Here is a 21939-nt window from a genome sequence, read left to right as displayed (position 1 = left end):
TCTTAAAGCTTAGTTCCCTTGTTGGCAAGTGTCCAGTTGCTAGATTTTCTCCAAGAATAGAAGGAAGGTAATGGTCCTAAGCCCCGAAAGGCCTAAGTGTAGTAATGTGACATTCTGCCCTACTTTGCAGCGCTGTTGAGATGCAGGTGACTAATGGGGTGCAGAGGAGTTTGGTAAGGGATGATGAAGAGAAAGCTGCACCTGCTAAAATTTACAATAAAAGACTATAAATGAGGACTGGAGTGGGTAAGGCACTGGACCCGGATTCAATGCCCAGCCTCCCACATGGTGTCCCCGTGTACTGCCAACAATAATCCTTGAGCATCTCCAGGTGTGGGGGGAAAAAACCCTCAGAATTTAGGAAATGTCACCGGGATCATCCTTATTTCTGAAAGTCTCCAAATTCCATTTACATTTATGAAATAAAATATATAATCCTATAGTTGAGTTTTGATGCCAGGATCCTGAAGGATGTGGCCTTTCTCAAGTTCTTCCTGTCTTTTTGGTTAAAAGCTTTGAATTTATTAATTAAACAAACATAAACTAACGACTAACAGTAGCAAGGGTTTGTTGCTTCGGCAGCCTGGCAAATACTAATTTGGCAAAGATCATACTTCCCCCATAATTGTCCTTTACCAAGACAAAAACACACATTTACTATATTCAGCCACATATTTCATAGAACTCTTCTAGTCCTTTCAAATGTTCTTTAAAGACTAGAGTAGCTGGGCGTGCAACCATATGGTCCCTCGAGCCTACTGGGGCAATTTCTGAGCGCAGTGCCAGGAGTACCCTGTGAGTGCCACAGAGTGTGCAGGGTGTGGCCCCAAAATAAAACTAACGATGACAACAACAAAACAGAATAGCAGGGCTGGAGTCATAGTACAGAGGGGAGGCACTTGCCTTGCATCTGGCCCATCTGATGCACTATTGCTCCCACCCCAAGACTGCTTTTTTAGTAAAGTCAAAGTGGCCCCTTAATGGCGTGTCACTGAGACCTAAAGAGCAATGTGCTAGAAAGACGGGAGGCCCTAGCTAGGACTCAGTGCTCTTAACAAGTGAAAGAAAGGCATATAGGTTTAATTACCGTAAGGCAAAATGTGACATCTAATTCCATTTCTGTAAAAATCAGAAGGTATAGAAATAGTGATCAGAAGCTAGTCTGGGTTTCCTCAGGGTTGGTGTAGGAGAGGTAGGAGGAAGGAATGATCAAGGAGCCTTAGAGGACCAGAGAGAGAGTACAACAGGGAGGGTAGCCAACACAGGTTTGTTCCCTGGTATCCCATATGGTCCCCTGAGTCTGCCAGGATTGATTCCTGAGTGCAGAGAAAGGAATCAATCCTAAGCAGCCAACCGCACCCCCCCCCCCCCAAAAAAAAAGAAACCTCAGAAAATTTGAAAATGATGGACTGTTCTTTATCCTCATTGGGATTTCAGGGCATCTGAATATATCAAAACTTTAAAATAATAATAAAAATCCATGAGTTGGGACCGGAGCTATAGCACATCCAAGGAACTGTGTTTCCAACCCTTAGGTGGACTGGTCTGATGAAGCTGGGTAGCTGTGAGAAATAAGTCCAAGCCAGTCATCAAGAGATATTCTTTGGAGTCATTCTGTTTTTTTGTTTTGTTTTGTTTTGTTTTTGGGTCACACCCTGTAGCGCTCAGGGGTTCCTCCTGGCTCCACACTCAGAAATAGCTCCTGGCAGGCTCGGGGGACCATATGGAATGCCAGGATTCGAACCAATGACCTTCTGCATGAAAGGCAAAATGCCTTACCTCCATGCTATCTCTCTGGCTCTAGAGTCATTCTGCTTTTTCCTTCATGACCTATCTCTGCCAAGTGCTCTCTTTCCCAAGCCCAAAGCCAGCACTCTTTCCTTGATTTAAACCAACTCCCACACCCAGGATGGGGGAGGTCTACTAATCCAGGTGGTCTTTTACATATAAAGAAGAGGCGACTTACTGGAAAGCAGAAGTTGAGGGAACACATTTGTTTAGGATTTCAGCAAGGTTCACCTTACAAAAACTTTTCTGATGATAAACTTTTTAAAGTATATATGTTAGGGGCTGGAGCAGTGGTGTGGAGCGGTAAGGCATTTGCCTTGTCAGTGCTAGCCTAGGACCGCCGTTCAATCCCCCAGCGTCCCATATGGTCCCCAAGCCATGAGCGATTTCTGAATGCATAGCCATAGTAACTCCTGAGCGTCACCGGGTGCCCCTCCCAAAAAAAGAAAATTTAAGGTATATATATTAACAAAAAAGCTCAGAGCTATAGGACAGTAGAGAGGATACTTCCCTTGCACGTGGCCAACCTGGCTTTAATCTCCCGCACCCCCTGAGGCCCCCTGAGCACTGCCATGAATGATCTCTAAGCACAGAGCTAGGAGTGAGCCCTGAGCACCTACAGGTGTGGTATGGAAATAAAAACAAAAATTCAAATGGAAAATAATATGTTTTCTGCTTTATTGGCCAAGAGTAGGGGATGCTCTGGTTCTGCTTTTAACTGTGTATGGAACACACTTCCTTCTTGTGAGCGAAGCACATGCTCCAACCCACTCAGTCGCCACTCTTTGCCACTCTCCCCACAAAAAGCAGCATCATGTTTTGTTATATAGATATTTTTTAAACAGCATGCTGCTTTAGTTGACCTGCATGCCTCATGTCCTTTCATGAGAAGAATGCTTTTTTCTCACTGTGGGATTTCAGAATAGTGTTTGTCTAGTCACTGGTTTTAAAAAGACAAGGTTGAGCCAGAGCGATAGCACAATGGTAGGGCATTTGTCTTGTACAGGTCTGATCCGGGATGGACCCAGGTTTGATCCCCCAGCATCCCATGTGGTCTCCAAGGCAGGAGCGATTTCTGAGCACAGAACCAGGAGTAACCCTTGAGTACCACTGGGTATGGCCCCCAAAACAAAAAATAAAAAGACAAGGTTCAGGGGCCAGAGTGACAGTACAGTGGTCAGGGCATTTGCCTTGCACTCGATCTGTTGATGTATGGCAGTTGGATTTGGACATGTCCCTTGGGTACCCCCATTTGACACTTGGACACGCCCACCAAACATGCCCCTTGTCATGCAGAGTATAAAAGGAAAGACTTGGAGAGTGGGGGGTAGGTAAGATAGTGACCAGAGCAGTGCCTGCTGGTCGTCAGGGGGCCCAATATAAAGTATCAGAGAGACGCTGCCTGCTTTATATCTATTCCCTTTTCTTTCTTTTCTAGGGCCTCTCCTGGTCACCTCTGTATTCTTTTTTTTTTTTTTTTTGGTTTTTGGGCCACACCCGGCGATGCTCAGGGGTTACTCCTGGCTGTCTGCTCAGAAATAGCTCCTGGCAGGCACGGGGGACCCTATGGGACACCGGGATTCGAACCAACCACCTTTGGTCCTGGATCGGCTGCTTGCAAGGCAAACGCCGCTGTGCTATCTCTTCGGGCCCTCCTGGTCACCTCTGACTGATGAATTTCTATCTATTTCTCCCTTTCTCTCTCAGAACACCCACCACCACCCCTGTTCAGAGGCAGGCTTCAGACTCTAGGAGGAATAACAAGTATACTTGTTTTTTTTTTCTTTTATTTCCAGTATACTTGGTTTCTACTTCTTCCCTCAGTTCCAGGCTGTTGCTATAAGTTGACTTCCCTGGGTGGGCACAAGGCCCCACCGGGTAGTCAGGCCCTATGGGCCCCTGTGAGCCTTACAGCACTGTGCCCTAGCAGCCTAGGGCCTCTGCATGTAGCCTGTAGCCCTGCAGCACTGGCAGCATTGGGCCCTTGCAGCTGAGCAGCAGGTGGGCTTGCAGTTTACTGCAGTAACTAGCTGGATAACGGTGAATTTCTTTTTCTTTTTCTTTATAATGGTGAATCTACAGTGGCCAACCCAGGCTTGATCACTGAGTTCCCTGAACCCTGCCAGGACTGACCCCTGAGTGCAGACCCAGGAGTGGACCCTGCGCACCACTGAGTGTGGCCCCCAAACAAAAACAACTTTGAAGGCCAGTGACGTGGCTCAGTCTTGCCTAGGAGTCCCTGGGTTCAATTCCCAGCATCTCCAAAAGCAAAAAAGTGTGTGTGTGTGTGTGTGTGTGTGTGTGTGTGTGTGTGTGTGCGCGCGCGTGTGTGCTATTGCCTCTTTTAGGGGCCACTTTTGTTGGTTCTGGGGGGACCTTGTGGTCCTGGGCTTGAACCCAAGGCTCCTGCATGTGGAGCTTACATTCCACAGCCTTTTGCACTGTCTTCCCCAGCCCCTTTGTGTTCCTTACTCAATGTTCATTAACAAAGGCAGCTTTGAGTCATTTTGCACAATACAGGCTATTTCTTGACCCTACTCTCGTTTACTTAACCTCATAATGTTAGAGAACTCGATTCTTTGTAGTTTTTTTTTTGGGGGGGGGGGCAGTGACTGTGACATGTGTCCTGCAGTTTAAACTGGGGTTTCCTGTCCATGGGCCACTTGTGTGTGAGTGAGAACAGGTTGAAAACTGACCGACTAGGGTTGAAGGGAAAGCACAGTAGGTAGGGTGTTTGCCTTGCACCCCGGGGGATCGAACTGCGGTCCGTCCTAGGCTAATGCTGGCAAGGCAGACGCCTTACCTCTAGTGTCACCGCTCCAGCTCCAGCCTCGAACCTTTTCTTTTCTCAACTCGCCCTTCCATTGAGTCGGACTTTGCAGAGTATCCATTTATACTCTGCAACTGCAGAATTCATGGTATAATCTCATTTTGTTTCAGAAACTTGCGAACACATTTATTATCTCTTCTGAGCAAAACTATTCTTTGCCAATACAGGACAGTCCCTGGTTTGAATCCCGGAATCCCATATGGTCCCCCAAGCCTGCCAGGAGTGACTTCTGAGCACAGAGCCAGGAGAAACCCCCTTAGCGCCACCGGGAGTGATCATGCCAATTTCAAGAAGAAATGAGAAGTCCAGGACCCCCACTTTCAGCCGTGGTGCCATGTAACTACTTTCTCCCCAATCCCTGGACCTGTACTGTGGGTGTGACCCAAAAACCAAAAAAAAAAAGAGAGAAATATATTTTACGCAAAATAAGACAGTTCAAGGGCTGGAACATTAGCCCACTGGGGAGGGCATTTGGCTTGCATTTGTTCAATCCAGGTTCAATCCCCAGTATCCCACAGGGTCCCCTGAGAACCACCTGGAGTAATTCCTCAGCACAGAACCAGGAGTAAGTCTTGAGCACTGCCGGATGTGCCTCCACCCCCCCCCCCCAAAATAAAGATCATTCCAGGCAGAGCCACTACACTTGGATCCTTATGCAAAGACCCTGACTGGGGCACTCCACCAAGGTTGTGACTCGGAGCGAGGTCGCCGGGCCAGGAAATCCAAGTGAGGTCACGCAGGCACGGGCATGACAAGGGACCTCTGAGGTGGAGTCACAGACACAGATGGAGACCCTGTGGTGGGGTCAAGGACAAGTAGCTCTGTAGTGGCCCCACTTCAGGGAAGGGGTTTGGACTCTGAAATGGGGTCCTAGAGGCCAAACTCGGCTTTTGGCCGAGGTGACTCCACAAAGAGAAGGGCTGCGGCCTGGGGCCCAGCAGCAGTGACATGGCTTTCTGAGGTGGAGCCACAGGAACTCACACTGGCTCAACGTGGTCCCCAGACGGGGACGGGCAGCTCGGTGGTGGCCACACAGAAGGGACAGCGGGCACTGGGATGAGTCACACAAGAAAGAAAGTGTCCTAAAGCGGGGTCCTCGTATCAGGGACAAGGCCCCTGAGGAGAGGTCACGAAGCCAGAAACCATACCTGAAGGGAGTCAAGTGGGTCGAGATGGGCTCTCTGAGGTCAGCTGACACACGTTCCAGACCCCTCGGGTCACACAGTTCTGTTCCCCAGAGTTCCCACAGATCTAGGTCCCTGAAGTCACACGGGTCCTGGGCCCCTCAGGTCACACAAATCTAAGTCCCTGAGGTCACACAATTCCAGGTCCCTAAGGTCAAACAGACCTAGAGTCCCTGAGGTCGCACAGGTCCGGGTGCCCTTTTGGCAAGAATCTAAAAGCGGGACGGAGGAGGAGCAAATTAAAAAAAATTCTAAAAGCGCTCTATGAGGGGCCGGAGAGATAGCACAGTGGTATTTGCCTTGCATGCAGCTGACCCAGGATGAATCCTGGCAACCTATAAACACAACCCGTGCCTGCCAGGAGCGATTTCTGAGCACAGAGCCAGGTGTAACCCCTGAGTGCCACCGGGTGTGACCCAAACCCCAAAAAAAGCTCTCTAAGAAAAAATGACTCAAGGGAAGCAGCAGGATGCCTAGTGTTCTTTATAAACTGTGCTGGGAAGGATTTCAGGGCCTAGGGCTGCGTGTCTCGGACCATTTACCCAACGCCATCCTCCTGGAGCTGCGAATAGATGATGTGGCAGAGAATGACATGACACACTGCTTCACAGAGCACATTGGCTCCCTTTCTCATCAGCGCTGTTTCGGGTGTTTTCAAGCACCACCCAAAATGCATGAAATCGGAGAGTTTATCAGGAGCATTACATAAACACACTGTAATTAAACTTGGGGCGGGTCACAGAGAATAGTCTCTGGTAAGAGCTTGGGAGCTTTCACTGCCTTTGATGGTCACTTTCCCTCCCAGCCTGTTTTTCACTCTTCTTGGCCGGAGGAAGTTCAAGGCTGGCCCACTGCATGGGCTCAGCTTTCCTCATGGTGATCTCAAGCTCTGTAGCAGTCATAGTTATGTAACTTTGCTTGACATCAGTCACGCCCCATAATTTCACATTTTGATGAAATTCCTTCTCGCCTTCAAATACAATATGTACACTTAAAGATGTGCTATTGGCTTCTACTTGACTAAGTTCTGGAAGAGAACTTTTAGCATATACTGACATGGTGACTTTACCTCCAGTCTGATGCCAGTCGTGTTACATGGAACCACTTTTTCCCCAGAATCCTTTTTAGTCCACACGTGCTTTCCTGTGGTACAGTCATCCTGCACCAAAAATGTATTAAAATCAGAAGTTTTTCTTCTACAACAGTACTTCATCCCTTCATGAAAAATAGGGACTCCAGAATGATACACACAAGCTGCTTCAAGATTCTGTAGACCCTGCTATGTCTTTGAACACCCTGCATTTTTGTCTCTCCCTCTCCTTCAGACTCATTTGCTCGCAAAATACTCTCCATATCCATCCACGAGTAAGCAAGTTTTCTGACTTCATTTCTCCTAACAGGTGCATATTGTAAATAGGGCTGTAATGAGCCTAGGAATGCAGAGGGCTTTTCTACTTTGTGTTCTGGGCTCCGGAGCTATATTCCTAGTAGTCATATGGGAGCTCAATTTCTAGTTCTCTGAGGCATGTCCATATTGGTTTCCCACTAGTCTGGACCAGTTGATACTCCACACCCCCAGCAGTGAAGGGAGCCCCTTTCTCCCCACATCTGCCCCAGCACTGGTTGTTCTTGCCTTTGCCTTGTTTGTGCGTGCCAGTCTCCATGATGGGAGATGATATCTCTCAGTTGTTTTCATTTGTATCTCCCTGATGCTTAATGATATGGAGTATTTTATATGTCTTTTGGCCATCTGCATTTCTTCTTTAAGGACGTTTCTGTTAATTTCTCAATTTTTGGTGGGGTTGTATTTTTTTCTTAAGCTCTCCTAGTGCCTTTTATAACCTTGCACTAGCCCCTTACCAGGTGGTTATTGGGTGACTGGTTTCTCCCATCCTGTGGTTAGTCTTGGTATCCTGCTCACCCTTTGCTTGAAGCGCAGAAGCTTCTCACTTTAATGGGGTCCCATTTGTTTCTATTTGCTTCGACTTGCGTGGCTAGGGTGTTTCATCCTTGTAGATGCCTTTACCTTCAGTGTCATGGAGTGTTCTGCCTATGTTTTCCTCTGTGTACCTTATGGTTTCAGATGTGATATCAAGAACTTTAATCCATTTTGATTTGACCTTTGTGCCTGGTGTTAAAGAGAGGTCCAAGTTCACTTTTGTTGCACAGAATTGAATTAACAGTTTTCTCAGTACCGCTTGTTGAAGAGGCTCTCCTTGTTCCACGTTGTATTTCTTGCACCTTGATCAAAGATGAACGGCTTGTATGTCTGGTTGGGGGGTCAGTCTCAGAATATTCAAGTCTATTTCATTGATCTTAGGGCATGTCTTTATTCCACCACTATGTTGTGTGAGTGACTACCACCTTCTAGAACCGTTGAAATTTGGGTAAGTGGTGCCTCTTATCTCTTGTTTCTTCCCAAGGATCACCTTAGCTGTTTGTGGAGGTTTATCGCTCTATTTAAATTTCAGGAGTAGTTGACCTATTTATTTAAAAAACGTTATATACTTATATAGGATTAATGCTATTAATTAACATATAATGAGTAATTCTATAATGGCACAGTTAATTATATTACTATATATAATTAATCATATAAACATAATTATATAATGATGCAATAATATAATTAATAGAATAGTATACCATAATTGTATAATATAGAATTATATATGATTATGATATATTCCTATATGATCAATTTTAATATTAATCATATAAGCACATAGGGATTAGTTCCTCCTTATAAGGGTTACATTAATTCTGTCCAATGGTTTGGACAGTATTGCCATTTTCATGATCTTAATCCTCCCATTCCATGAGCAGGAGGGTGTTTCTAGTTATTGTCTTGCATCCTCATTTAGTGTAGTTTTCTTTTTTTTTTTTTTTTTTTTTTTGGTTTTTGGGCCACACCCGGTAACGCGCAGGGGTTACTCCTGGCTATGCGCTCAGAAGTCGCTCCTGGCTTGGGGGACCATATGGGACGCCGGGGGATCGAACCGCGGTCCGTCTCCTAGGCTAGCGCAGGTAAGGCAGGCACCTTACCTCCAGCGCCACCGCCCGGCCCCATAGTGTAGTTTTCATGTAGAGGCCTTTCACCTCTTGAGTTAAGTTCATTCCAGTCTACTTCATTTTTTTCTGAGACAACATTTTCAATGGGATTCTCAAACATCTCTTTCTCCTCTTTCATTACTTGATTATAGAGAAGGCATGGGCTTTTACATATTGATTTTGTAGCCTGCCACTTGAGTATACAAGTCTATTCATAAAAGGTTTTTAGGTATAGTCTTTAGAATTTTTTATATCTAGTATAATGTCATCACAAATAGTGAAGGATTGACTTCTTCCTTTCCTAGTTGCATGTCCTTGCCCTTGATATCTTACTATATTGAATAGAAGTGCAAGACTGGGTAACCTTGTCTCATGCCAGATCTTAGAAGAAAGGGTTTTAGTTTTTTTTTTTCAATAATTTTTATTGTGACTAATGTGAATGACAAGTCATTCAAAGTAATATTTAACGTATAGAGTGACACTGAATCAGAGATATTCCCACCACCAGTGTTGTTCTACCTCTACACCTGTTCTCCCCACCTTTGCCCCTGGACTGCTAGTATAACTGGTCCCCTCGGTGAAGATTGGGTATCGATTATGTTGTCCTTGGTTTTGGGTTTGGTGTTTAAGTATGATTATTTTTATTTCTACTCATTGTTCATAATGATGACTGTTTGATTCTGGTACCACCCATTTCCCCCCTCAATTTATGTGGTAGAACAAGATGATTCAATTTATGTGGTTCTGTTTGAAAAAAGAAAAGAAAAGAAGAAAATAAAAAAATAAACCAAACATCAAAAAATAAAAAACAAACAATAAACTGGGAAGAGTGCGCCTAGAGGTTATAAATATCAATTTAAGAAGAAGAAAAGAAAAAAAAAGAAAATCATAACAAAAAAACCCCAAACCACAAAAAACAAAATTCAACAATAACAACAAACAAAAGTCAAACAAAATATCAAAACCAGCAACTACAAAGAAGAATTACAGCAACAAATACAACAACTAAACAGCAACCATGAGACCAAAAAAGAAAGAAAAGAAAAAAGAAAGGAGGGCTGGCGTGGCAAGTTGTTTTTTGTTTTGTTTTGTTTTGTTGTTTTGTTTTTTTGCATAGGTATAGTAAATATTGGGGAAATTCAAAAGCAAAAGCCCTTGGTCCAAAAGACACAGGGTTTCTCTGCCCTTGAAGCATACTGTTATGGGAATAACTATAGGCTCTGTACATGCTTCTTTTTAACACCCCAAGGAATTTTTATGGTGCCAGGACTCTTTCCACTCAGTTGTGGCTGCTAAAATTAGGCCTCTAAGTAGATATCTTGGTATTTGTACAAGTCATAGGATGAAGCCTAGGATAGTGTCTTTCTTTAGGGTTCTATCAGTCCTGTTCCATCAGTGTTTTTGTAATCAGTCTTCTGTAATTAGTGGTCTTGGTTTTTGCACAGATCCTAGGAAGAGCCTCTATCCTAGGGAAGAATCCTTCATTATGTTCCCAGAAGATCTGCTCTGTTGCAGTTGTCAAAGTCAGACCTCTGGAATTAGAGAACTTGGTTATTGTACAAATCCTAGGCTGAAGCCTAGGCTAGGGTCTTTCTTATTGGTCCCAGGATAAGTTCTGCCCATTCATGGTTATCAAGATCAGTCTTCTGGAGTTAGCGATCTTGGTTTTTGCACAGATCAAAGGATGTTGTGTCTTCTGATTTCATCTTACTATTAGGTGATTAGATAAGACAACCTGATCTTAGATCAAGTTGTTGCCATTTCTTGTTGTCAGGATGTCTCTGACTGCTGCGTCTTCATAGAGGTTGTATACTTGGCCCCTGGGACACAGATTATTCTGACGTTGTTCCTCTTGAATTCTTCCCTAAGTTCTCTTGTCAAATGTTCATTATTTTAATCTATATCCTGCTGTTGCAGCTGTCCTGTTGTGTTATGCAGCTTATCTCTGAGCTCACTAATTCTGTCCTTAGCAGTTGTCTCTCTGCTGTGAGGCCTTCCAGTGAGCTTTTTTGATTTGCCTACCTGATTTTCAGTTCTGTCATTTCTGTTTGAAGTTTCTCATTTCTACTCTATCACCTTGAGTCTTGTTGGCTGTCCAATCCATGGCTTCTTTGAGTTCTTTGAACATCATCAAGATTACCTCTCTCCTGGAATTAATTGGATTTCATCCCATTCAGTATACACTTTGTTACACATTGGTTGGAAACATCTTTGAATGGAGCACTTTGCATTGGTGCTTAGACCACCTAATCTCACCTCTGGGTGTGGTCTGTTTCTTTCTAATAATACTTGGAGTTTAAGGGGAAACAATCTGTATTTCTGGACTTTCTATTCCCACAGAGCATGCTGCTTTTTACAGACTGAAGGGTTACATGCTGTAATTCCGGAATCCATTTCTCCTGCAAAACACACACACACACACACACACACACATACACACACACACACAGCCTGTGCAACATATGAGCCAACATCCCCATGCTACACTGAATATCTACCGAACTCCCAGGACCTTCAGACTGTGGCCAAAGTTTTCCTGAGCCCATCCCAATACCTCCACTGGCAAATGTGGCTAAGAGATAGGGTGAAAGCTAACTTGTACAATTTGAGAAAATCAGGCAGGAGGCTATCAGAATAAAAAGCACCCTCCTATGTTATCAGGAAAAGGAGAGTATGAAAAAAAACTGGTTACCACACCCCACACCACCTTGAATTATATTAGAGATATAGCCCTGTGTGTGGGAAAAAGTAGATACAGACTCTGAGTTGAAAGGTAGTTTCACAAAGGCCTTTCAGGGTATATCAGAATAATCTGCCCAATTCATAGACAAGCTATCTAAGGCAGTTCAAATGCAAGTTGAGGGAAGAGAGGCTCAGGATCATTTTATAAAGCAACTCACTTTTGAAAACGTGAATGAGGACTGTCAGGCTATATTAACACCTACAAGGGAAAGAGATGACATAATAGGATAATTCAAAGCTGGAATGTTAGTTCCGTTTCCCACATGGCACAAATAAATGTCCTTTAGGCTTGTTCAGTCCAGAAACAAACTAGTAAACCAGGATAGCAACAGATAGAATTTAGAGTCCTAACCATACATTCTCAGGGCCATCACCTGGACCTTGCTGTAAGTGCAGTAGAGCCAATCACTGGGCAAGAGATTGCCAATATGCCCATGTAAAGACAGGACAGCCCCAAAACTCTCAAATCTGGAGTAGCTGTTTTAATTGTGGCAAGGTTGCTATTACATGAGGGAGGGAATGCAGGATCCTCCATGCTCCTTCTCTCTGGAGACTGCCACTTGGACCATGCCCACTATGCAATGGAGCGAATCATTGGGCAAGTGATGGCCCTACTAACATTCAGTAAACAGGGTAGGGGTCCTAGACCAGGCCCTGCAAAATCTGGGCCAGCAAGACAGGCAGCCCTATGACCCATAAACTCATTAGAGCCCACTACTGCTGGAAGTGCTGCTCTAGACATTCTCTACTCGAATGTTATAACCCTGACTCCAGCACCATGTCCATACAAACTACTCTCAGCACAAAAGGACTGGCACCACCAGACACAGTAGGTCTGCTGTTGGTAGAAGCAACCTTACAATAAAGGGCGTCAATGTTCACGTAGGGATTATAGGCCTAGATTATGAATGAGGGAGAACTTATCATTGTAATAATAGTGCCTATAATGTGGACTTAAAAAGGGCAAGAAAATAGCACAGCTCCTACTCCTCTGATTTGTATTGGCAGGCCACTCCATTTGCCCACGGATCGGAGGATTTGGCAGCACCAATTCCTTGGTAGCTTCTACAGACTCTGGTGGCATTCACATACAGCCTGCACAAGAACATTTGCCCAGTAATTCCCCTAGAAATTGATGGCAAGCAATTCAAAGGTATGGCTGATACAGGACCAGACCTCTCCATCATATCCAGCTGATACTGGCCACATAGTTGGGCTCTACTGAAGATTCCTATGGCTTGCAACAAATAGGCAATTGCCTTCTTCCTCCATCCGACAGAATGCTAGATGACTGAAAGCCATTACCGCCAAAGAAAATAAGCCACATACGATTGGGATGTGGATCCCGTGGCCCTGAATCTATGGGGGTGGGGTTTACATGACCAGTGGTGTGTAGAGATCACAATGCCTCCTAAACACAGTTCCTCATAAATGCATCTGCCACTTCTCTAGCTCAGAATTCAAATGCATTTTCTAATCTGGGTCACTGAGTTATAGTGCCCACCACCACTCCATAGTCAGTGGAAATATAATCACCTTGTGTGGACAAGTCCGTGGCTCCTCAATAAAATAAAAGTAAAGACACTTACAAATTTAGTAGAGGAACAGTTAAAATTGGGACACGTAGAAACATTTTCTGAATGGATTTTTCTGTCTTTGTTCTATTGAAAAAATCAGGCAAATGGTGACTATTGATTGACTTTTGTAATGTCAATGCCACAATGATTCCGATGGGGACCTTCCAACCTGGGTTTCTTTTTCCTGTAATGACTCTTAGGAATTGGCACAGGTAGCAATTAACATCAAGGGCTATTTCTATAATATCCCCACTCATCCAGATGACTGTAAAGATTTGCACTCTCCATTCCTTCTTTTAACCATAAGACACCTATTTCAGATTTCAGTGGACAATGTGTTTACCTTCAGAAATGATGAACTCACCAACTATGTGTCAGCTTTTTTTAATTTAGTTTTGTGCAGGACTTCCTAATACATAAGTAAACTACGTGGATATTTTAATAGCCTGTTTGAGTGAGAGGGAACTTCAAAGCCACTATGAGGATGTTATGACAAATTTGCCATCAGCTGGACTACAAGTAGCAACAGAAAACATCCAGATGATACCAGCATATGAATACCCGGGCTATATTCTCGAACACATAACTGTATATCCTCAGAAAATTTCCATCTACTGGAAAGATCTTAAGACACTCAGTGACTTTCAAAAATTGCCGGGTGATAATAATTGGGTCTGTCCCTCCTTGACGTCCTTAGTAACTCCGCCCTGATTTAACTTGGCACACTTAGGCTGGCACCTCAGTAGCTCTGCCCACCAGTAAACCCCACCCATTTTGGTGGAAACCCTCAGTAGCCCGCCCAAGTTTAGCTCCATCCATTTAAGTGGATACCTCTGGATACCTTACAGAGCGCTCCAACCACAATTTAGCTCTCCCTGGTTTGGCTGCTGTATTGGGGAGAACAATCCCAACCACAGAAACTGGCCAAGGCAGAGGTTAGGGTTGCCCTGAAATTACCCAGGACAACAGGGCCACTACATCCCACAGTCTGATGCCCCAGCATTCCTCTTTGGGTTGTTTGGCAGCAGCAGTGGGGGGTCAAGTCTTCCACTGATCTGAGCCAAATAAGCACATCTGTGCGATCTTCAGCTTCCTGAGCATCGTGGCTGTGCTTGTTGGGGTCACTCTAGGGCTCCAGGAAAGCAGGATGGACGATGCTTGAATTGGGTGAAGTACCGCCACTGGTCCTGGCTCTCACCACAGACTCAGGCTAAGGGAAGGTCGGGGCTGTGAGAGCATGTCAGGGGAAGGGCTGGAGTGTAGGGGCGGACTCACTGGCTGGGGCCCTGGGATCATGAAGATGCGGGGCCTTCGAGCACGGCCATGAGGTGGCGCTGCTGAGCTCACAGGGGCAGCTCAGCTCTTTGTACACATCTCCAAAGCAGGTCACTTTGTCCAGATAAACTTGCCACAAAGAGAGGGGAGGGCAAGGATGGCAGAGTAAGGACCACTAAGACTATGACGGCTGGAAATGATCACTCTGGACAAGAATTGGGTGCTGAAAGAGAATGTAATAGGCATGCTACCCTTGCTGTAGCTGTATTGCGAACCACAGTGTCTAGAGGGAAAAGGAAGAGAGAAAGGCAGAGGGGAGGGCAAAAGAGAAACTGGGGACACGTGTGGCGGGAAATGTGCACTGGTGAAGGGTATTGGACATTGTATGACTAAAACTCAATCAAGAACAACTTTGTAACTGTGGAAGAAAACGACTATATTATAAGCATCCTTGTAATCAATAATGTTTAAATAAATGATTTTAAAAAGAAAAGCTAGTGCTCGCTTTGGCAGCACATATACTAAAATTGGAACTAAACAGAGAAGATTAGCATGGCCCCTGTGCAAGGATGACACGCAAATTCGTGAAGCGTTCCATATTAAAAAAAGAAAAAGAAAAAAGAAAAGCTAGATCACAATAGGCCTTCTGCAAAGCACTCCTAAATTCCACTGTGTTCCTGTGATCTTCTGCACGTAGGCAGGGCAAATCGGGCTGCCAGGGAATGAGGGGTTTTGACAGACCTTCCCACCCTTCTCGTAATTTTCTGGCCAAAATACAACAAATGTTTTCAGGGGCTTAGGAACAAAATGGAACACTTGCAGAGGCCATCTCATGAAGACATGAAGGACTGCTCCACAGAACCTGTTTCAAGGCACTACCAAATACAGAAACTTCTGCAATGGATGGTGGTGGAGAGAAGACGTTGGTCAAAGTTGTCTACAATTCATTTCTCATCCCCGTCCCATTGGAACATGGTACCAGCCTGGGGCAAAGCCCAAATGGAGCCTCCTTTGAGGCTGATTAGGCAGCAGGAAAATATGCTCAGTCATTTTTCTCACCTTTTGTAGGGCCTTCCCTGCAGGGAGTTATTGAGCAGCATGAAAATGTGATGAGTCTTGTTTCTCCCCTCTTGTTGGCCTTCTCTGCCTGAACTTGAGCCCCTTAGAAATCATCTCCAAAGTCAAAGAACTTAAACATTCTTTGGCCTTTTGAGGGCCCACACTCTATCCCCATGCCATGCCCCATCCCGTCTTCCCTTCCGTTGCTTTGCAAAAGTGGGCTGGTGCTATCTCAAGCCCACTGCCCTGCACTCGGTCTTCTCATGAGTCCTCCACTGTGTGTCATTACTTGATAACTCAGTTCAGGTCCTGGAGTTTCTCAGAATCAATGTCTTGAGAGCTGTGACTGCGAAGATGATGTTATTGTTGAGTTTGTGGGCCCTGGTGTGTTGCAGAAAAGATTCGTAGGCAAAACCCCAGGGGTCCTTGTGATGATGGGAATTTATTAACAGTTGAAGTATAGAGTCCTAGGTCCCTCTTCAATATACAGGCCACTCCCTTAACTGGTAAACCATGTCACTTGTTCTATTCAGATGGCAATATGGCTATTGACACTCATCATGTATGCTGTTTGGGGCACTGTGGTGTCAAGAGGTCTGTGGCTAGCAAAGCAGTACTGAGAGGAAAATTTATAGCTTTGCAAGCACACATCAGGAAGGAAGAAGGGGCCTACATGAATACATTAATGACACAGCTTATAGAAGTAGAAAATGATCAACAAATGAAACCAAAAATAGGTACACAGAAGGAAATAACAAAGCTTAGAGCAGAAATCAATGAAGTGTAAATCTAGAAAACAATCCAAAAGATCAATGAAAGCAAAAGTTGGTTGTTTGAAAAAATAAACAAGACTAATAAACCACTGTCAAAACTCACAAAGAAATTGAGAGAAACTTGATCAACCAAATTAGAAATGAAAAGGGGAGATCACTATAGACATTGAAGAGATTCAAAGAGTAACCAGAGACTACTTTGAGAAACTCTATGCCATAAAACATGAGAACCTGGCAGAAATGGACAAATTCTTGGACTCTTATAACCTTCCATGGCTAAATAAGGATGAGGTAGCATATCTAAACAGCCCCATAACTATTGAGAAAATTAAAATGGTGATCAAAAGTCTTCCCAAAAACAAAAGCCCAGGCCCAGATGGGTTCACTAATGAATTCTTTCAAACCTTTCAAGAGGAACTTCTACCAATCCTTTTAAGGCTCTTTCATAAAATTGAAGAAACAGAGACACTTGAAAATAGTTTCTATGAAGCTAACATAACCTTGATACCAAAACCAGAGAGAGATGCTTCCAAAAAAGAAAATTACAGACCAATATCTCTGATGAACACAGATGCAAAGATCCTCAACAAATTATGACAAATAGAATTCAGTACATTCAAGAAGGTCATCCACCATGACCGAGTAGGTTTAATCCCAGAAATGCAAGGATGGTTTAACATCATAAATCAATCAACATAATATACCATATTAACAAAAAGAAAAACAAAAATCATATGATCATATCAATAGATGCAGAAAAAGCATTTGATAACATCCAACACCCATTCTTGATATTAAAAAAACCTCAACATGATGTGAATGAAAGCAACTTTTCTCAATATAGTCAAGGCCATCTTCCACAAGACAATGGCAAGTATTATTATCAATGGAGATAAACTAAAAGCCTTTCCCCTAAAATCTGGTACAAGACAAGGCTGTCCTCTATCACCAGTCCTATTCAGCATAGTACTGGAAGTACTTGCCATAGTGGTTAGGGAAGAAAAAGATATCAAGGGCATCCAGATAGGTAAGGAAGAAGTCAAGCTCTCACTGTTGCAGATGACATGATAATATATTTAGAAAACCCTAAACACTCTACCAAAAAGCTTCTAGAAACAATAGATTCATATAGCAAAGTAGCAGGCTACAAAATTAACATGCAAAAGTCAATGGCCTTCTTATACACTAATAATAATAGAGAAGAAGTGGGCATTAAAAAACCAATCCCATTCACATTATTGTCCTACAAACTCAAATATCTTAGGGTCAACTTAACTAATGAGGTGAAGGGCCTATACAAAGGAAACTACAAAAGCATGCTTCAAGAAATAAAAGAGGACACAAGGAAATGGAGACACATTCCCTGCTCATGGATCGGCAAGATTAATATAATTAAAATGGCAATACTCCCCAAAGCATTGTACAGATTTAGTGCAATCACTCTAAAGATTCCCATGAAATTTTTCAAAGAAGTGGATTAAACACTTCTGAAGTTCATTTGGAATGATAAACACCCATGATAACTAAAGCAACACTCGGGAAAGAGTATATGAGAGGCATTACTTTCCCCAATTTTAAACTGTACTACAGAGCAATAGTTACCAAACAGCATGGTATTGGAATAAAGACAGATCCTCAGATCAGTGGAATAGGCTTGAGTACTCAGAGACTGTTCCCCAGACACAAGTCAACTAATCTTTGATAAAGGGGCAAGAAATCCAAAATGGAGCAAGGAAAACCTCTTCAACAAGTAGTGTTGGCACAACTGGTTAGCCACTTGCAAAAAAGTGAACTCAGACACCCATCTAACACCATGCACAAAGATAAAATCCAGATTAAAGACCATGGTATCAGGCCTGAAATCATAAGGTATATGGAAAAACATAGTATATAGAAAAAATAGGTAAAATACTATATGACATTGAGACCAAAGGCATCTTCAAGGAGGAAACAGCATTCTCCAAATAAGTAGAAGCAAAGATAAACAGATGGAACTATATTAAACTGAGAAGCTTCTACACCTCAAAGGAAATAGTGCCTGACATACAAAAGCCACCTAAAGAATGGGAGAAACTATTCACCCAATATCTACCAGACAAGGAACTAATATAAAAAATATAGAAGGTGCTGACAGAACTTAATAAGAAAAAATGGGGAGAAGAAATGAACAGACATTTCCTCAAAGAAGAAATACAAATAGCCAAAAGACACATAAAAATGCTCTATATCACTAATCATCAGGGAGATGCAAATCAAAACTACAATGAGGTACCATCTCACACCACAGAGACTGGCACATATCACCAAGAACAAGAACAATCAGTGCTGGTGGGGATGTGAAGAGAAAGGAACTCTTATTCAGTGCTGGTGGAAATGCTGTCTAAAAGCCTTTATGGAAAACAATATGGAAACTGAGCTCCCATTTGATCCAGCTATTCCTCTCCTAGGTATATACCCTAGGAACACAAAAATACAATACAAAAATCCCTTCCTCGCACCTATTTTCATTGCAGCGCTGTTTACAATAGCCAGACACTGGAAACAACCAAGACTCTGGAAACAACAAATGAATGGCTAAATAAACTGTGGTACATATACACAATGGAATATTATGCAGCCATCAGGAGAGATGAAGTCATGAAAATTTCCTATACATGGATCTATTATGCTGAATGAAATAAGTCAGAGGAAGAGATAGACACAGAATAGTCTCACTCATCTATGGGTTGTAAGAAAAATTAAAGACATTACTGTAGTAAGGCCCAGAGACAATAGAGTTAAAGGCTGGAAGGGCCGGAAGAACTGGCTCACAATTTGAACCTCACCACAAAGAGTGGTGAACGCTGTTAGGGAAATAACTACACTAACAACTAGCATGACAATGTTAAAGAATGAGAGAAGTAGAATGCCTGTCGTGATACAGGCAGGGGTGGGGCACGAGAGGGGGCCTTGGTGGTGGGAATGTTGCACTGGTGAAGGAGGGTATTCTGTTTATGACTGAAACCCAACTACAAACATGCTTGTAATCATGGTGCTTAAATAAAGATTTATATATATAAAAAGTGGTCTGTGGCTGGAATCAGGTAGCCTATATGTCCTTGCTGTCCTGTAATCTGTCATTGGTCCTCTCAGGGTAGTAGTCCATGTCCTCATGTCTCCTTAGCTTCTCTTACTTCTTTGTAAGTAAGGTGTAAGAGCCACAGGTGTGTGAATAAGAACCCCTCTTTCCTGCCATTTGTTTTAGTGCAAGTGATGATCAAAGAGGAAGAGACCTGCCTGTGCTCTTCTCTGTGTATGTGTGAGAAAGAGAAAGAGAGAGAGAGAGAGAAAGAGAGAGAGAAATCTGGTGGTACTCAAGGTTACTCTTGACTCTGCACTCAGAAATCATTCCTGGTAGGCTTGGAGGATGCCAGGGATCAAACTTGTGTGACCTCATGAAAGGCAAAATCCTACTTACTGAGTTATCATTCCCGACCCTGCACTCTATTTATTTATATTTCCCACCGGCTGTTTTCATTAGATGATTGGTTACCTCTAGGGTGGGATAGATTCAAAGGGATCAAGTACAATTACCAAGTTACCTGGCACTCCTGTGTCCCACCCTTTTCACTATAACAACTCCTGGTTCTTCTGGAAGGCTCTACCAGCGTCTTCATCTTATGGCTGCTTCCCAAGTGAGAAGTCCATGGAAGAGCCTGGAAGACATTTGGCAGCACAAAAACCAAGTGGAACTTACGCTGAGAGCTCTCGGGAAAGGCCATATTGCTCTAATAGTCACCTTGCCCGTCAGCTACTTTAAATTAACCAGCAACTCTGGTTCATTCTCTTTCAGTGTGTTTCAGGGCCGTTGGAAGCACTCTCTGGCAGTTCTCAGGGCAGCTACAGTTGGTGTCAGGGCGCTCGGCGGTGCTTAGGAAAACACGTTGATACTCTGGACAACTGCCCCGTCTGGATTCTTTCCTGTGTCATGTGGGCCTGGCTCCTTTACCTTGCTTGGTAATGCAACTAGCATCATTAGGTGTGGTCCCAAAATAAAATGGCACTTAAGACAGTTCCTCTAGGGGCCGTAGAGATAGCACATCTGTACGGTGTTTGCCTTGCATGCAGCTGACCCAGAACAGACCTTGGTTCGATCCCGTGCAATCCCATATGGTCCCACACACCAGGAGCAATTTCTGAGTTGTCAGGAGTAACCCCTGAGTGTCACCGGGTGTGGCCCCAAAACCAAAAAAAAAAACAAAAAACAAAAAACCCAAAACACTTCTTCTAGAGGTTAGAGCAATAGTATTGTGAGGACAGCCTACGGCTGACCCTGCTTGAATCCCCAGCACTCCATATGGTCGATCCCTTGAGCTCACTAGGAATGATCTCTGAGCCAAGAGTAAGTCCTGAGTGCAGCCAAGTATGTCCCCAAACCAAAAATAAATAAAAGTGAATCAACAAAACAAATTTAAAGTTCCATCTTCCATAGGCCAGAGCAGTAGTATAAAAGGTAGTATAATAGTTTGCATGTGGCCAACCTGGGTTTGATCCCCAGCATCCCATATGGTTTTCTGAGTACTGCCAGGAGTGATCCCTGAGCCAGAGCCAGGAGTAACCCCTGAGTACTGCTGACTGTGACCAAAAACAAAACAATCAGGAAGGGCACATCCTTCACTGAAGGGACACAAGAGAGGACTTGCTCCCATTCCATTGGCCAGGACGTCACTGTCTGACTTCTGCACACACTTAGCCACAGAGAGGCCGTGAAGTGAACACAGAGCTCGTGGGATTGTTTCACTTGAGTGCTTCTTGGATTACATACTTGGTGCGCAGGAGTCATGGTGGGCAATGCTTGGGGGACCGTGTGTGATGCCAGGACTTGAACCTGTGTATGGACACCGTCACATGACGGCAAGAACCTTTAACTTTGGACTCCCTCTGGCCAGGGTTTATTTTTTTGGGCCATATCCAGCAATGCTCAGAGTTTTACTCCTGGCTTTGCACTCAGGAATCACTCCGGGCAATGTATGGGAGACTGTATAGGATGTTGGGGATTGATCTCCGATTGGCCCCCTGCAAGTCAAAATACCCTCCCCCAGGGACCGGAGCAATAGCACAGTGGTAGGACGTTTGCCTTGCATGTGTCCAATTCCGGATGGACCTGGGTTTGATTCCCGGCATTCCACATGGTCTCCCAAGCCTGGCAGGAGCGACTTCTGAGTGCAGAGCCAGGAGTAACCCCTGAGTGCCACCAGGTGTGACTCAAAAAACAAAAGCAGGGACCGGAGAGATAGCATGAAAGCAGGGTGTTTGCTGTGCATGCAGAAGGACAGTGGTTCGAATCCTGGCTTCCCATATGGTCCCCCAAGCCTGCCGGGGGCGATTTCTGAGTGTAGAGCCTGGAGTAATCCCTGAGCCCTGCCGGGTGTGACCCAAAAACCAAAAACCAAAAAAACAAAGAAACAATATGCCCTCCCCAGGTGCACTCACTCATCCCCCACCTAAGAGTTTTATTTATTTATTTATTTTCTGTTTGTTTTGGACCACATTGTGTGGTGCTTGCAAGGCAAACGCCCTACTGCTGTGCTGTCTCTCCAGCCCCTGTCATGCTTTGTTCTTAACTGAATATGGTTGGTTGGTTTTTTTTTTTGTTTTTGTTTTTGTTTTTTGATTTTTGG

The 21939-nt window shown here is 44.0% G+C and overlaps 1 protein-coding gene, 1 non-coding gene and 1 pseudogene across 2 annotated transcripts in view; 2 read left to right on the top strand and 1 right to left on the bottom strand.

The window, feature by feature from the left end:
- The window catches only part of TP53INP1 (tumor protein p53 inducible nuclear protein 1), a 914054-nt gene that overhangs the window by 501110 nt on the left and 391005 nt on the right, over positions 1–21939 (top strand). The gene's annotated exons all lie outside the window — the stretch shown is intronic.
- On the bottom strand, positions 5489–20040 carry LOC126008732 (cysteine and histidine-rich domain-containing protein 1-like; annotated as a pseudogene).
- On the top strand, positions 14945–15051 carry LOC126010589 (U6 spliceosomal RNA). The gene has a single exon (XR_007496610.1). It is a non-coding gene; the product is annotated as a U6 spliceosomal RNA (small nuclear RNA).

The sequence above is a fragment of the Suncus etruscus genome, chromosome 5, assembly GCF_024139225.1.
Source record: "Suncus etruscus isolate mSunEtr1 chromosome 5, mSunEtr1.pri.cur, whole genome shotgun sequence".
In the NCBI taxonomy this organism is placed as follows: domain Eukaryota; kingdom Metazoa; phylum Chordata; class Mammalia; order Eulipotyphla; family Soricidae; genus Suncus; species Suncus etruscus.
The sequence above is the reverse complement of the archived record's forward strand: the minus strand, read 5'-3'. Positions and strand labels throughout refer to the sequence as shown.